Genomic DNA, 14,105 nt, shown 5'->3' with positions numbered 1-14,105 from the left:
GATTCTGAGGAGTTTGTTTACTCACCTCAATGGAAACCTCAAGATTCTCTCAGGTGCTGATTTGCTGAGAGGGAGAATGATTTCAGAAAAAAATGGTGAAATCCAGTAAGTGTTTCAGGAGCCAGTTATTAAAAGGCCCAAGTGAAGGTTGTGCTTGAGAATTACTTACTGGATCATGCTCCCTGACCAAGGAAACTCTCAGAAAAAAAAGCAATTAATTGGGACCTTTGTTATATATTTTTCTTTATTAATTACATTTTATTCACTTTGTATATCCCCTGTGGTTCTCTCCCTCCTCCCATCCCAATTCCTCCCTTCCTCCACCCTCTGCATGCATGCCCTCCCCAAGTCCACTGATAGGGGAGGACTTCTTTTCCTTCCTTCTGATCCTAGTCAATAAGGTCTCATCAGGGGTGGGTGCATTATCTTCTTCTGTGCCCTGGTAATGCTGCTTCTCCCTCAGTGGGAGGTAATTACAGAACAGGCCAATCAGTTCATGCAAGAGACAATTTCTGTTCCTATTACAATGGAACCCACTTGGATACTGAACTGTCATGGGCTACATCTGTGTAGGGGTCTTAGATTATCTCCATGCATAGTCCGTGGTTGAAATATCAGTCTCAGGAAAGACTCCTGTGCTCAGATTTTTTTGTTCTGTTGCTCTTCTTGGGAAGTTCCTGTCTTCTCCAGATCATACTGTTTCCCACTTCTTTCATAAGATTCCCTGCACTCTTCCTAAAGGTTGCCCATAAGTCTCAGCATCTACATTGATAGTCTGCAGGGCAGAGCTTTTCAGAGGTCCCCTCCTGTGTCAGGCTCCTGACTTGTTCCCTCTTTTCTACTTCTTCTGATATCCAGCCTATTTGCCTTTCTGGATAAGGATTGAGTATTTTAGCAAGAGTCCTCCTTGTTGACTAGTTTTTTTAGGTGTACAGATTTTAGTAGGTTTGTCCTATATTATATGACTATATGAGTGAGGATACACCATGTGCATCTTTCTGCTTCTGGGATAGCTAACTCAGGATGATCTTTTCCAGATCCCACCATTTACCCGCAAATTTCATGATTTCCTTGTTTTTTATTGGTGAGTAATACTACATTGTGTAGATATACCACAATTTGTGCATCCATTCTGCCACTGACAGGGTGTTTCCAGCTTCTAGCTATTACAAATAAGGCTGCTACAAAAAAGGTTGAGCAAATGTTTTTATTGTGTACTTGAGACTCTTTTGGATATGTGCCTAGGAGTAATGTAGCTGGATTTTGAGGAAGTGCTATTCCTAGTTGTTTGAGAAAGTGCCAGATTGCTTTCTAGAGTGGTTGTATCAGTTTACATTCCCACCAGCAGTGGAGGAGGGTTTCCCCTTTCTCCACAACCTCTCCAGCATGTGTTGTCTCTTAAGTTTTTGATCTTAGCCATTCTGATGGGTGTAAGTTGAAATCTTAGGTTTGCTTTGATTTGCATTCCCCTGATGACTAAGGACTAAGGACATTGAGCATTTCTTTAAGTGTTTCTCTGCCATTCAATATTCCTCTGCAGAGAATTCTCTGTTTAGGTCTGTACACCTTTTTTTTTTTTATTGGATTACTTGATTTTTTTGCTGTTTAACTTCTTTAGTTCTTTATATATACTGGATATTATCCCTCTGTCAGATACAGGCTTGCTGAAGATCCTTTCCCAATATGTAGGCTGTTGTTTTGTTCTGAGGACAGTGTCCTTTCCTTTACAGAAGCATTTTCGTTTCATGAGCTCCCATTTATTAATTGTTGGCCTTAGAGCCTGTGCTGTGGGTGTTCTGTTCAGGAAGTTGTTACCTGTGCCAATTAGTTCAAGGGTATTCCCCATTTTTTCTTCTAAGTGGTTTAGTGTGCCTGGTCTTATATTGAGGTCTTTGAGCCACTTGGACTTTAGTTTTGTGCAGGGTGATAAGTATGGGTCTATTTGCATTTTTCTACATGGAGACATCCAGTTAGACCAGTACCATTTGTTGAAGATGCTGTCTTTTTCCCATTGAATGGATTTGGCATCTTTGTCAAAAATCAGGTGTCCATAAGTGTGTGGATTTATGTCAGGGTCTTTTTTTTATTCCATTGATCCACCGGTCTGTTTCTATGCCAGTACCATGCAGTTTTTAGTATTGTTGCTCTATAGTACAGCCTGAAATCAGGGATGAAGATACCTCCTGAAGATCTTTTACTATAGAGAATTGTTTAGCAATTCTGAGTTTCTTGTTATTCCATATGAAGTTGACAAATTTTCTTTCAAGGTCTGTAAAGAATTATGTTGGTAATTTAATGGGAATTTGCATTGAATCTGTAGATTGCTTTAGGTAAGATGACCATTTTTACTGCCAAGCCATGAGCATAGGAGATCATTCCATATTCTGATATCTTCTTCTAATTCTTTCTTCAGAGATTTGAAATTTATTTCATACAAGTCTTTGACTTGCTTGGTTAGGTTCACACCAAGATACTTTATGTCCTTTGTGGCTATTATGAATAGTGTTGTTTCCCTAATTTCTTTCTCAGCTCTTTTGTCTTTTGTATACAGGAAGGCTACTGATTTTTTGAGTTAATTTTGAATCCAGCCACTTTGCTGAAGCTGTTAATCAGCTGAAGGATTTTCCTGGTAGAATTTTTGGGATCACTCGGGTATACTATCACATCATCTGCAAACAGTGATACTTTGACTTCTTCCTTTCCAATTTGTATCCCCTTCATCACCTTCATTGTCTTATTGCTATAGCTAGTACTTCAAGAACAATGGTGGGGAGATATTGAGAGAGTGGACCATCTTGCCTTGTCCCTGATTTCAGTGATTTAAGTTTCTCTCTGTTTGTTTCATGTTTGCTATGGTCTTGCTGTATATTGCCTTGACTATGTTCAGTTATGTGCCTTGTATCCTTGATCTCTCCAAGACTTTAAACATGAATGGATGTTGGATTTTGTCAAATGCCTTTTCAGCATCTAAGGAGATGATCATGTGATTTTTCTCCTTCAGTTTGTTTATGTGGTGGATCACATTGATGGATTTCCATATGCTGAACCACCCCTGCATGCCTGGGATATAGCCTAGTTGTTCATAGTGGATGATGTCTTTGATGTGTTCTTGGATTAGGTTTGCAAGTATTTTGTTGAGTATTTTCACATCATTGTACATGAGGGATATTGGCCTGAAATTCTTATTCTTTGTTGGGTCTCTGTGAGGTTTAGGTACCAAGGTGACTGTGGCTTCATAGTATGAATTTGGTAGTCTTTCTTCTGCTTCTATCTTGTGGAATAGTTTGAAGAGTATTGGTGTTAGTTCTTATTTGAAGGTATGGTAGAATTCAGCACTGAAACCATCTGGCCCTGGGCTTTTTTTGCATGATAGCCTTTTGATGACAACTTCTATTTCTTTAGAGGATATAGAACTATTTAATTGATTTACCTGGTCTTGATGCAGCTTTGGCATGTAGAATCAGTCAAGAAAATTGTCCATTTCATTTAGATTTTCATATTTTGTGGCATGTCAACTTTTGAAGACCTAATTATTATTTGGATTTCTTCAGTGTCCCTGGTTATGTCCCCCTTTCAATTCTGATTTTGTTGATTTAGATAGTTTTTCTCTGCCTTTTAGTTAGTTTGGCTAAGGGTTTGTCTATCTTGTTAAAGAAATAGATCTTGGTTTCATTGATTCTTTGAATTGTTTTATTTGTTTCTATTTTTTTTATTTCAGCCCTTAGTTTGATAATTTCCAGCCATCTACTCCTCTTTGGTGTGTCTGCTTCTTTTTTTTCCCCCTAGGGCTTTTAAGTGAGCAATTAAGTTGTTTGCAAGAAATGTTTCGAATTTCTTTTTGAAGGCACTTAGTGTTATGAAATTTCCTCTTAGCACTGCTTTCCTTGTGTTCTATAAGTTTGGGTATGTTGTACCTTCATTTTCATTCTAGGAAGTCTTTACTTTCTTTATTTCTTCTCTGACACAGCTCTCATTTAGAAGCAAGTTGTTCAGTTTCCATGTGTGTGTAGGCCTTTTGATATTTTTGTCATTAAGGTCCAGTTTTAGTCCATTTGATCAGATAGGATACAAGGGATTATTTCATTCTTCTTGTATCTGTTGAGGCTTGCTTTGTGACCAAATACATGGTCTATTTTGGAGAAGGTTCCATGAGGTGCTGAAAAGAACATAAATTCTTTTGATTTTGGGTGAAAGGTTCTGTAGGTGTCAGTGAGGTCCATTTGATTCATGACCTCTGTCAGAGTTATTGTTTCTTTGTTTAATTTCTGTTTTGTTGACCTGTCCTTTGTTGAGAGTGGGATATTGAAATCTCCCACTATTAATGAGTGGGGTTCTCTGTGTGGTTTAAATGTTACTAAAGTTTCCTTTACAAATGTGAGTGTGTGACCCGTGCAATCGTCTTGCCAGCAAGAACCCACGCAGACACAAGGATCCTTCTGCAGTAAACGTTTATTACGATGAATAGAGGAAGACGATAACTGCCGGAATGGTGCTGCTTAAATACACCCTATGGCGGCGTGTACTCCGCTGGTTGGCTGCTTGCCCATTGCCCCCTGTGACGCCCCGGACTGGGCAGTAACGCCCCCAGGCTGGACAGTGGCTTGGCGCGCTTTTGCAACTTGCACACGCACTCTATTATTGTTCATTAGCGCCAGAGCCGGATGTCGGCGCCATCTCCTAATGGCGATTGCATTCTCTCGGCTCTCCACATTTCCCTCTTTTTCTTTTAATAAATGAAAACTGCCTTAAAGCCTTATAAGCACAGCACAAGAGAGCCCTAAGCTCGATCAAGCGAACTCCTTCTTTGGGGAGTAAGCGATCAAGAGCTTTAGATTAGTCCCTTACCCCACTAGGTGCAATGGAGACAAGTCCTCTGGGTGCAGGGGCTAAGGGAGAAGATTAAAAATGGAGGTGACACCCATTCCCGTGCAATGGAATAAAATTCCAGGGAGTGCAAGGGCTGTCATCCTCCTATCTAGGTACCATAGCCACTTAGGCAAAGGCAACATTGTGACTTGGATCACTCATCGGCTCAGTGCAATGGATAAAACCCCTGAGGTGCATTGACTGAGTGTCACAGTCTCTTTTAATTTTTTAACATAGATAACCAAATTTTGGGAGATGATCCTTGTTCCCAGGCCACAAGTGCTTGCGCGATCACAACCTTGTCATGTTGTTGTTGGGCTTTGAGCTTGCAGACCAACCAAAGTAAGAACACTAAGCCACAACATAGGGCTGCACCAAACATTCCAACACCCACCCATTTCTTAAAATAAGAAAAGACGGAAGAAGCCCAGGATAATAAGCCATCTGAGAGCAATAAATCCACTTGAGTAGAATTAATGGTCACCACCACCGCCCTTAGCTCTTCAAGCATTTCTTCAAATCCTTCTGACCAGTTTCCTGCAAGATATAAGGACAATTTCCTGGACAAATTAGTGGCTCAGTTAAGATTTTCATATTGTACACTGGTAATACAGAGTGCTCCTATTTTTCTCTCACATCCTAATTGAGCCAATTGAAATAAAATAAATATTCTTTCTTCCATAAGATCCAGACGCTGATTAAGAATCATCAATCCACCTTTTAATTGCGCGCTAGCAGATATATGAAGGTTCATGGCTTCAGCCACACCTGCTGACAATTGATTTACTGTTGTGCTTGTTTGGACTGAATTTGCCATTGCCAGGCCGGCTGCAGTGGCAGCAGCTGCACTGACAGCGATGGCAGTAATGGCTGCGGTGATGCCAAAATCTCTCTTCTGTATAAACAGGGAGAGGGTGGATTGAGTCTCCACAGGGATTGGGATCCACTGCGGGACTCTAACAACCAGGGCATGAGTGTAACGCCTGGCATTCCAACATTGCGACATCCAGCATGTCTCACTGGTACAATTTCTAAAAGAATTATTGGACAAAACAAGTAAAAAAAAGGGGGATAAACACAGACAGGACTAGGCGGAAAAGCCGTCTGATTTGTAATGGTTCTATTCCAATTGGTAATTTGCCTTGTTACATTTATCATTTCCATAACCCTTTTTTTTTAACGCAGTACCATTTAGGGTGCCCATGACGATCGATTTCCCTACAGTACCACCACTAATGAATCCCAGAGGATTGAGGTCCGTACAACTACCATTTATCCCACAAAGTATCCATTTATAAAAAGGGGTCATATCTCGATGTTGTATAAAGAGCCCCTTTTTCATTACCATACTTTTTGTAGGATCCATCAACATATTTGGGGAAAAGGAAAAGGTTTTATTTTTTGTCAGCCCATGGAGTAAGGCGCGACTGGCAGTCAGACCATGGAGGGATGGACCCATCATCCTCCCATGCACATGAAGGGGCCACCCTAGGTTGAAGAGGTCTATCTTTATCTAAAAAATTTGGTCCTGAAAAGGAACCGTTTATCCAGGTGACCTTATGCGAAAAGGTATAATAGATATCGATGGCGTCCTTACTATCCCTTTCCTTTTGGGACATAACTTCCCAATCCCAATCCTTATAGCCAAATGAACCAAGAATCCTTTTGGTAAGCTGAACACAATCTCCTACGGAATCCTCGATTTGAAAGCAAAGGGAGCCAGCTTCTGGAAAGTCATGGCTTTCCCCTAATGAAGCCTCAGTCTCATCATAAGGCAAATAAGGCAGGTCTAAATCTTTATTGGATGAGAAGAATTTTGGGAAAGTCAATGAATTATGTCTGAACTGCATAGGCTTCGGGAATGCAGACAAAATGGCACAACGTTGTACCCCGACAATACTAGGAACCCAATTTAGAAGGATCCAAGCAAGAACTGGAATTAGTTGCAGGTATATTCGTTGGAGTATCATCTTCAGCTGCCGCGAGCTTTTGCATGAGGTGCTCCGGTACCCAGAATGGATTGTTTTCTTCCTGTGGGAAAACACAGACAGCTCCCCTGCATCTTATTAAAATAGGATCCGGGCCTTTCCACTGACCAGTCAAGACATCCTTCCATTTGACCATTTCGTTAGGCCTATCAGGCTCTAAGCAGTGGCAATCAGCGGCTGAGTGGCCCTGACTGTCCAAATTTAAAAAATTGAGAGTAAAGAGTGCCAAGGAAACAGTCACTCGTGGCACCTAGGGCAGAGCCTCCTCGAATCCCCCTTTTTGTTTTATTAAGTAGGATTTTAGAGTGCGATGAGCACGTTCAATAATACCTTGTCCCTGAGGGTGGTATGGGAGACCTGTTAGGTGGGTCACTCCCATTTGATGACAAAACTGTCCAAATTTTTGAGAAGTATAGGCTGGCCCATTGTTAGTTTTTAGAATTTTGGGCTTTCCCCAGGCACTCCATGCCTCCAAGCAATGTTGAATAACATGGGCTGCCTTTTCTCCAGTCAGGGGAGAAGCAAACATAACTCCAGAGCAAGTATCAATGGAAACATGTAAATATTGTAGTTTGCCAAAAGATGAAATGTGAGTAACATCCATTTGCCACATCTGTAGTGGACGGATTCCTCTGGGATTAATCCCAACATGAGGCACAGGTAAAAACTGACAGCAATTTTGACATTGGGTAACAATATCTCTAGCTTCTTTCCTAGTTATGTCAAATCGATGATGCAATGTCTCAGCTGTAACATGAAATTTTTTATGAAACTCCTTAGCCAATTCTAAATTTGAAAGGAGGGCAAATGCAATCATCTTTGTGGCTCGATCTGCCAGGTCATTTCCATTGGACATGGGCCCCTGTAGACCGGAATGAGCCCTAATATGTGTAATAAAAACAGGGGATCTTCTGGTAATTAAGGCAAACTGAATCCTTTGAAAAATTTTGGCAAGCTTGCTAGATGCTTTAATCAATCCAGCAGCCTCTAAGATTTTGGTTGCATTTACCACATAACTAGAATCAGAAACAATATTTAAGGGACCTGGAAGTTTTTTCAAAAATTTTAGCACTACTAAACATTCTACAATTTGAGGCAAGGTCTCATGATATTGCTTAGAAACAACTTTATTATTAACCACATAAGCTCCTACTCCTGTTTTTGACCCATCTGTATAAACTACCAGTCCATCCCGAAGTGATTTCTGGGACGTTACATGCAGGAAGACTACCTCTTGAGTTAAAGCAAATTGCAAAACAGGGTGTCGAGGATAATGATTATCAATCAAACCACTAAAGGAGGTAACTAGCACCGCCCAAGTAGCAGAGGTAGCAGTCAATACCTGAACTTGATGAGCTGTATAAGGCACTATTAAGAACTTTGGCTCCTTCACAAAGTATGTAATGGCTGCTTTTAACCCACGAAGTGCAAGTTGAGCAACTGGATCTGGATACCATTCAATAATTTTTGCAGGAGAAGCATTGGGATGAACCCACAATAAGGGTCCATCTTGCCATAATAAAGCAGTTGGTAAATGTTTAGTTTTAATGACACACAGGTCAGTTTCATCTACATGTTTTAATTGGGCATCTTGTAAAGCGTCTTCTACCACTTGCAGGGTGCGGCTTACAGCTGGTGTTAAGGCTCTGGGTGAAGAAATATGAGCATCGCCTTCCAAAATATCAAATAGGGGTTTTAATTCAGCAGAAGAAATCTTTAAAAATGGCCTAAGCCAATTTATAGCACCTAATAATTTTTGAAAATCATTTAAGGTATGCAAATGGTCCCTGCGAATTTCTATTTTTTGAGGAACTATTCGTTCTGGATAAATATCAGTCCCTAGAAAGGAACCTACTTCTGAACTTTGGACCTTTTCAGTGGCAATATGCAATTCCCATTGTTGCAGGGTTTTTTGCAACAAAGGATACGCATCTTGCAAGATGGCTAACTCCTCATGGCACAAGAGAATATCATCCATATAGTGAATCAGTAACAAGGAAGGAAATTGCTGTTTAACTGGTTCAAGAGCCACCTGCACATACAAGTGACACATGGTGGGGCTATTAGCCATGCCTTGAGGTAGAACTATCCACTGATATCTTTGGTCTGGCTCACGGTGATTAACATCAGGTAGGGTAAAGGCAAATCTCTGTCTGTCTCGTGGGCACAATGGAATGGAGAAAAAACAATCCTTGATGTCTATTATTATAATTCTCCATTGCTTAGGCAGGGCTGAAAGCAGAGGCAAGCCTCGTTGCACTGTTTGAAATAATCGCATCTGTGCATTAATAGCCCTCAAATCATGGAGAAGCCTCCATTTTCCTGATTTCTTTTTTATAACAAAAATGGGTGTATTCCAGGGGGAAGTAGATGGTTCCAAATGACCAAGCTGTACCTGTTCTTTAACCAGCCTTGTAGTGGCTTACAGCTTTTCAGAGGAAAGGGGCCATTGAGGAACCCATACAGCTTCCTCTGTGAGCCAAGATATGGGCATGGAACCCTCAATGGCAGCTAATGAAAACCCAGGCCTTGTTTCCCTGTATTACTTTCCTGTGAAATCGGGTGTAATCTCCCTTGTTCCTGTTTACCAAGGCCTTTTCCTTCCTTATAACCCATCCTTTTCATTATATCAACCGCTTGTTGAGAGTACTCATTGGTCAATGCCAATCCTAAATCCTGAAAAATATCTCTTTCCCAGAGATTGACAGGGAGAGGAAGAACATATGGTATGAAACTTCCTGTTTGTCCTTCTGGTGCTTGCCACATCAAGGGACGTGAACTAACCGCAGGGCTGGCCTCATATCCCAACCCTTGTAAGGAGTGGGATGATTGTGTAATAGGCCATGCCTTAGGCCAGCAGGTGGAAGAGATAATGCTTTTATCAGCCCCTGTGTCCAAAATACCAGTAAAACTTTTTCCTTCTATTTGTATTTGTAGGGTAGGTCTAGTCTTAAGATCAACTACCAAATGAGCAAAATCTGTTTCTGTGGAACCGAGTCCTTTTGTGCCCCTTGGTGTCCTGGTAGATGGAAAACAGTCATGAAGGCTTGGGAGGAGGACTAATTGAGCAATCCTATCTCCAGGAGAAATAGAAAATATGCCTTGGGGGCAGGAACAAAGCACCTGCAGCTGTCCCGTAAAATCCTGATCTAATATTCCAGGATGGACCATAAGTCCTTTTAAAGTGAGAGAGGAGCGAACTAAAAATAAGACCGACATTTCCTTCAGGCAGGGGGCCTTCAAACTCCACTGGGACAGGTCGCACCCCCATGTGTGGCATTAATAAGAACTGGGAGGTGGAACGCAGGTCCAGCCCTGCTGATCCTCTTGTTGCTCTACAGCTGGATAAACCCTCCTGTTGTCTGCCTGTGTCCCATATTTTTTGGGGCCCTGAGACTTTGGGGCCCCGAGACCCGTTTTTTGGAATATTCTCATTCCTCTCATTAGGGGTAGTTTAGTGCTGGATAAGCTTTCCCTGAATATCTCTAACTGAACAGCATTCATTAGCCCAGTGATTGCCTTTTCTACACTTAGGGCAAAGTCCAGGAACTTTCTTTTGCACAGACACACGACAGTCTCTTTTTAAATGACCCATTTTGCCACAATTAAAATAAAGTTTATTGTTTCCAGAACTTGGGCAGTTCTTGGCTTGTATTATGGCTGCCGCCAGGCCAGCATTGGTAAGCGGGCCTCCGAGTCCTAGGCAAACTTTTATCCAATCTGTTAGCTCTTTGTTCCTTCTAGGAGTAATGACTGTCTTACATTCTGGGGAAGCATTTCATATACCAGCTGTTCTATCATTGGCCTAACTCGCTCCAGATCTCCAAATATTCTACCTGCTGCTTCTGTCATTCTGGCCACAAAATCTGTGAATGACTCCTGAGGGCCTTGTATAATCTTTGTCAGGTGTCCTCCGGCTTCACCCTTCTTTGAAAGGGCTTTCCATGCTCTAATAGCGGCAGCAGAGATCTGACCATATGCTCCCCAATCATAATTTGTCTGAACATGAACAAACTGGCCTTGCCCCATTAGCAAATCAAAGGTCCATTGCCGCTGATTGTCTTCTGCATAGGCATTGGCCCTTGCCTGAGTTTGGGAAGCATCATACCACAAGGCTTTCCATTCTAAGTACTGTCCCATCCTAGGGAGAGCAGCTTTTATGGTATTTTGCCAATTATTTGGGGTCATGGCCACGCTAGAAGTCTTTCAAGCTGCATGATCGTAAAATTAGCATCTACCCTGTATTTGTTAACCGATTCAGCAAGTTCTTTAACAAGGGGATATTCTACCGGTGCATGAACACGGTCTCCTTCCGCAGCCTCAAATACAGGGAAGGCCTGTAAAAGCTTTCTTTTATCCCTTTTTGAAAAGAAGGAATCCAAACTGTGTCTCTCAACATAAGGCGGAGGAGCCTTAGGGGTTAACAAGAAAGCCCTGCGAATTTCAGCTCCTCCCCTCTTTTGTTCTCCATCTGGTGTTAACAGTGGCTCCTCAGGGTGGCACCTCTGCTCTTCATAGCAAGCCGTTTCTACCTCCAAATCTGACCCTTCGGAGGAATTTAGCTGCTCAGATTTGGAGCTATCAAGTCCCAAAGCCTCCAATTCTTTTATCGGATAAAGAGGCCTTTTTTTTTTTTTTTTTTTTTTCTCCCCTTTTCACCTTTCCCAGGGCATCCTTTCCCTTACTTCTCGCTTCTGCGGTTTTAACATCCGCAGAAGGGTCTTTTTTCTTAAAGACGTCTTTTTCTTTTTCCTTAAGGGCCCCCAACCTTTTATCCCGTTCTGTTTCTGACATGCTGTCTTGTAATTCCTCTAACACCCCTTGGCCAGCTGCTACAGATGGGTGGCATTTTTCATCTTCAAAGCAAGATTTTACTAAAATCCACAATGACCTAGCTCCAGCTTTTAGCTTTCCATTTTCTTCTGCCCTCTGTAAATCAGCTTCTAGCTTATCCCAGGCAGCAAGCATCAGCGACCCTGAACATGCGAACCAGGGAGCGATGCGATCAATTTCCATAATAAACCCTTTTAACGTTCTTTTTGAAAGCTTTAATTCATGCTGTTTTAAAAGCGACTGAAGTGACCTGATCACCGAATGTGAAGCTCCCATGTTGCTCCCTTATCTGCGAGAGAAACTGACACAGGGAGGGGCACCACAGCTTATGTACGTCCGGCTAACGGTACCCAATGGCAAACCAAAAAGGGAGGGGAGGACACTGCGGCTTATATACATCCATCTAACGATGTCCCACAGAGACAAAGCACTTTAACACCAGTCTTTATGGAAACAAAATGAATACCAAAAGAAAAATCGCTAAAGCCATCAAAACAAATGTAAGAGCAACTGAGAGAATTAAATGGGGCGATATCTCTTTAAGAGCAGACACACATGCCTCTCAGAACTTACCCGTTAGCACTGAAGTTCTGAATCCACCCCGCGAGCCCCAGGGGGTCTCCTCACAGGGCCGGCGATCAAAGGCTGCCCGGCGCCCCATACCTTATAATGCTTCCCTGATATTTGCTTACTGGTGACTAAACATGTAAATAGGTGAGCTTCAATTGGACATTGTAATTCATAACACCAGGAAGTGGAAGAAGATAGAGGGGCTTCTAAGTTATCTTGAGGTTTAGTCCTATATTTTCATATGTTGTAGCTATTTGTCCTATTCCCTTGTTTATATAGACTTGGCAGTTATGCCTTTATAGCCAAACTTAATTTTAACTCCCTCTTACCTTTAGCATTTAAGCATCTTATACCTGTGCTTTACATTGATAGTGGCTATATTTTGAATTGCCCCTTTTTAATACAGACTGGACAATTATGCTTTTAGAGCCGAACTCTATATAAACTCTCTTAGCATTAACATGTATACTCTCTTACCCTTAGTCATAACTATGTCCCAAGCATCTTGTATTTGTGTTTTTACATTGGTTTTGACTAATCTTTGACTTGCTCACTTTTTGATATGGGATGGACAGCTTTGTTTTTTAAACATATGAATATAATTTTTGGGTTTTTAAGACTAAACTAGGTTGGAAGGTACTTTGCCATCTTTAAGCCTCTTGTATCTTTTTTTACAAAGGCATGACCAACATTTCCCCCATGAAAATATCTCACATTTAAAAAGGATAAGGCAGTTTTCAGAGCACTGTGACATTATCTCTGTTTACATAAACCTAAAAATTATGTGAATCTCACCTTTACATCAGTAAGGACATAACATCTATTATTAAGAAAAAGAATTTATATGGTAACCTTAGGAAAATTTTGTCATTTTGAATCTTAGAGTTTCTCTACAAATGGCTAAATAGCAGGAGTTGCCATCCTGGCATTTATTACGTAAATAAGCTTGACCCTGAACTCAGAGATCTTCCTGTTTCTTTATAATTTGTCTTCACAATAAAGGCATGTGCCGTCACCAACTTGTATATATATATATATATATATATATACATATATTCTAATCAGTATCATTTTAAGTCTAAGTCTTTAAAATAAAAATCAAACAAAGAGACAAAAAAAAAATAAGTTTAGTGGTCAGTTGTGCCAGTTTATGCTGTAACAAATAAAGCCCAGGTGGTTATTTTTATTCTTGTTTTAGTGAATTGGTGGACTTTACCAGAAAGAGCTGACAAGTATCTTACAACCAGAGAGCTTTGAAATTTAGCTGTTATTAATCTAATTATTAGGAAGAGTGCCCTTTTTCTTGACTGTAACTTAGTATTCCAATCCTTGTGTGTGTTTTTTTTTTTTTTTTCCCATTTTCTCCTTCAACTTTACTGGAGAAGCAATGGAGAAGAACCAACACCATTAAACATTTTGCAACCAGATCCATGACTATGACAGCCAAAATGAAACCAAAAGTGATTAAACACCCTCTTCCATGGCAATATTTTATTTTATGTGCTACACTTTAGGCCAAATCCTGTCTAGAGGTCTGTCTGACTCCACTTTCTTTCATTCCTTCCATGGCTGTGGAACTGAGCCAGTTGAACCAGCCACTGTATAAAGGAGTGATGCTTGTGTACCCCTCATATAAACTACTTCAGCAGCCAGATTTGTTAAATCTTAGGTCTGCCCACAGAAGGCTGTCTTTTGCTCCTGTGCAGGTTTATGAGTCTCTCTTAAAGAGACAGTAATTTACCTGGGAGTTTTTAGGGTTTAAGTTTGGGTTTTTTTCACTGGGAGCTTATTCCCCTACCAAATTATGATAAAGTGTGATTTAAGGGGTGTGAATACTTAGATTAGTTG

General features: G+C 41.0%; 1 pseudogene; it reads right to left on the bottom strand.

Annotated features, from left to right (window-relative positions):
- Positions 1-10,581: 10,581 nt before the first annotated feature.
- On the bottom strand, positions 10,582-12,348 carry LOC132651571 (igE-binding protein-like; annotated as a pseudogene).
- Between the last annotated feature and the right edge of the window lie 1,757 nt (positions 12,349-14,105).

This window comes from Meriones unguiculatus, assembly GCF_030254825.1.
Source record: "Meriones unguiculatus strain TT.TT164.6M chromosome Y unlocalized genomic scaffold, Bangor_MerUng_6.1 ChrY_unordered_Scaffold_23, whole genome shotgun sequence".
Lineage (NCBI taxonomy): Eukaryota > Metazoa > Chordata > Mammalia > Rodentia > Muridae > Meriones > Meriones unguiculatus.
Note: the sequence above shows the minus strand (reverse complement) of the source record. Positions and strands in the feature narration are given on the sequence as shown.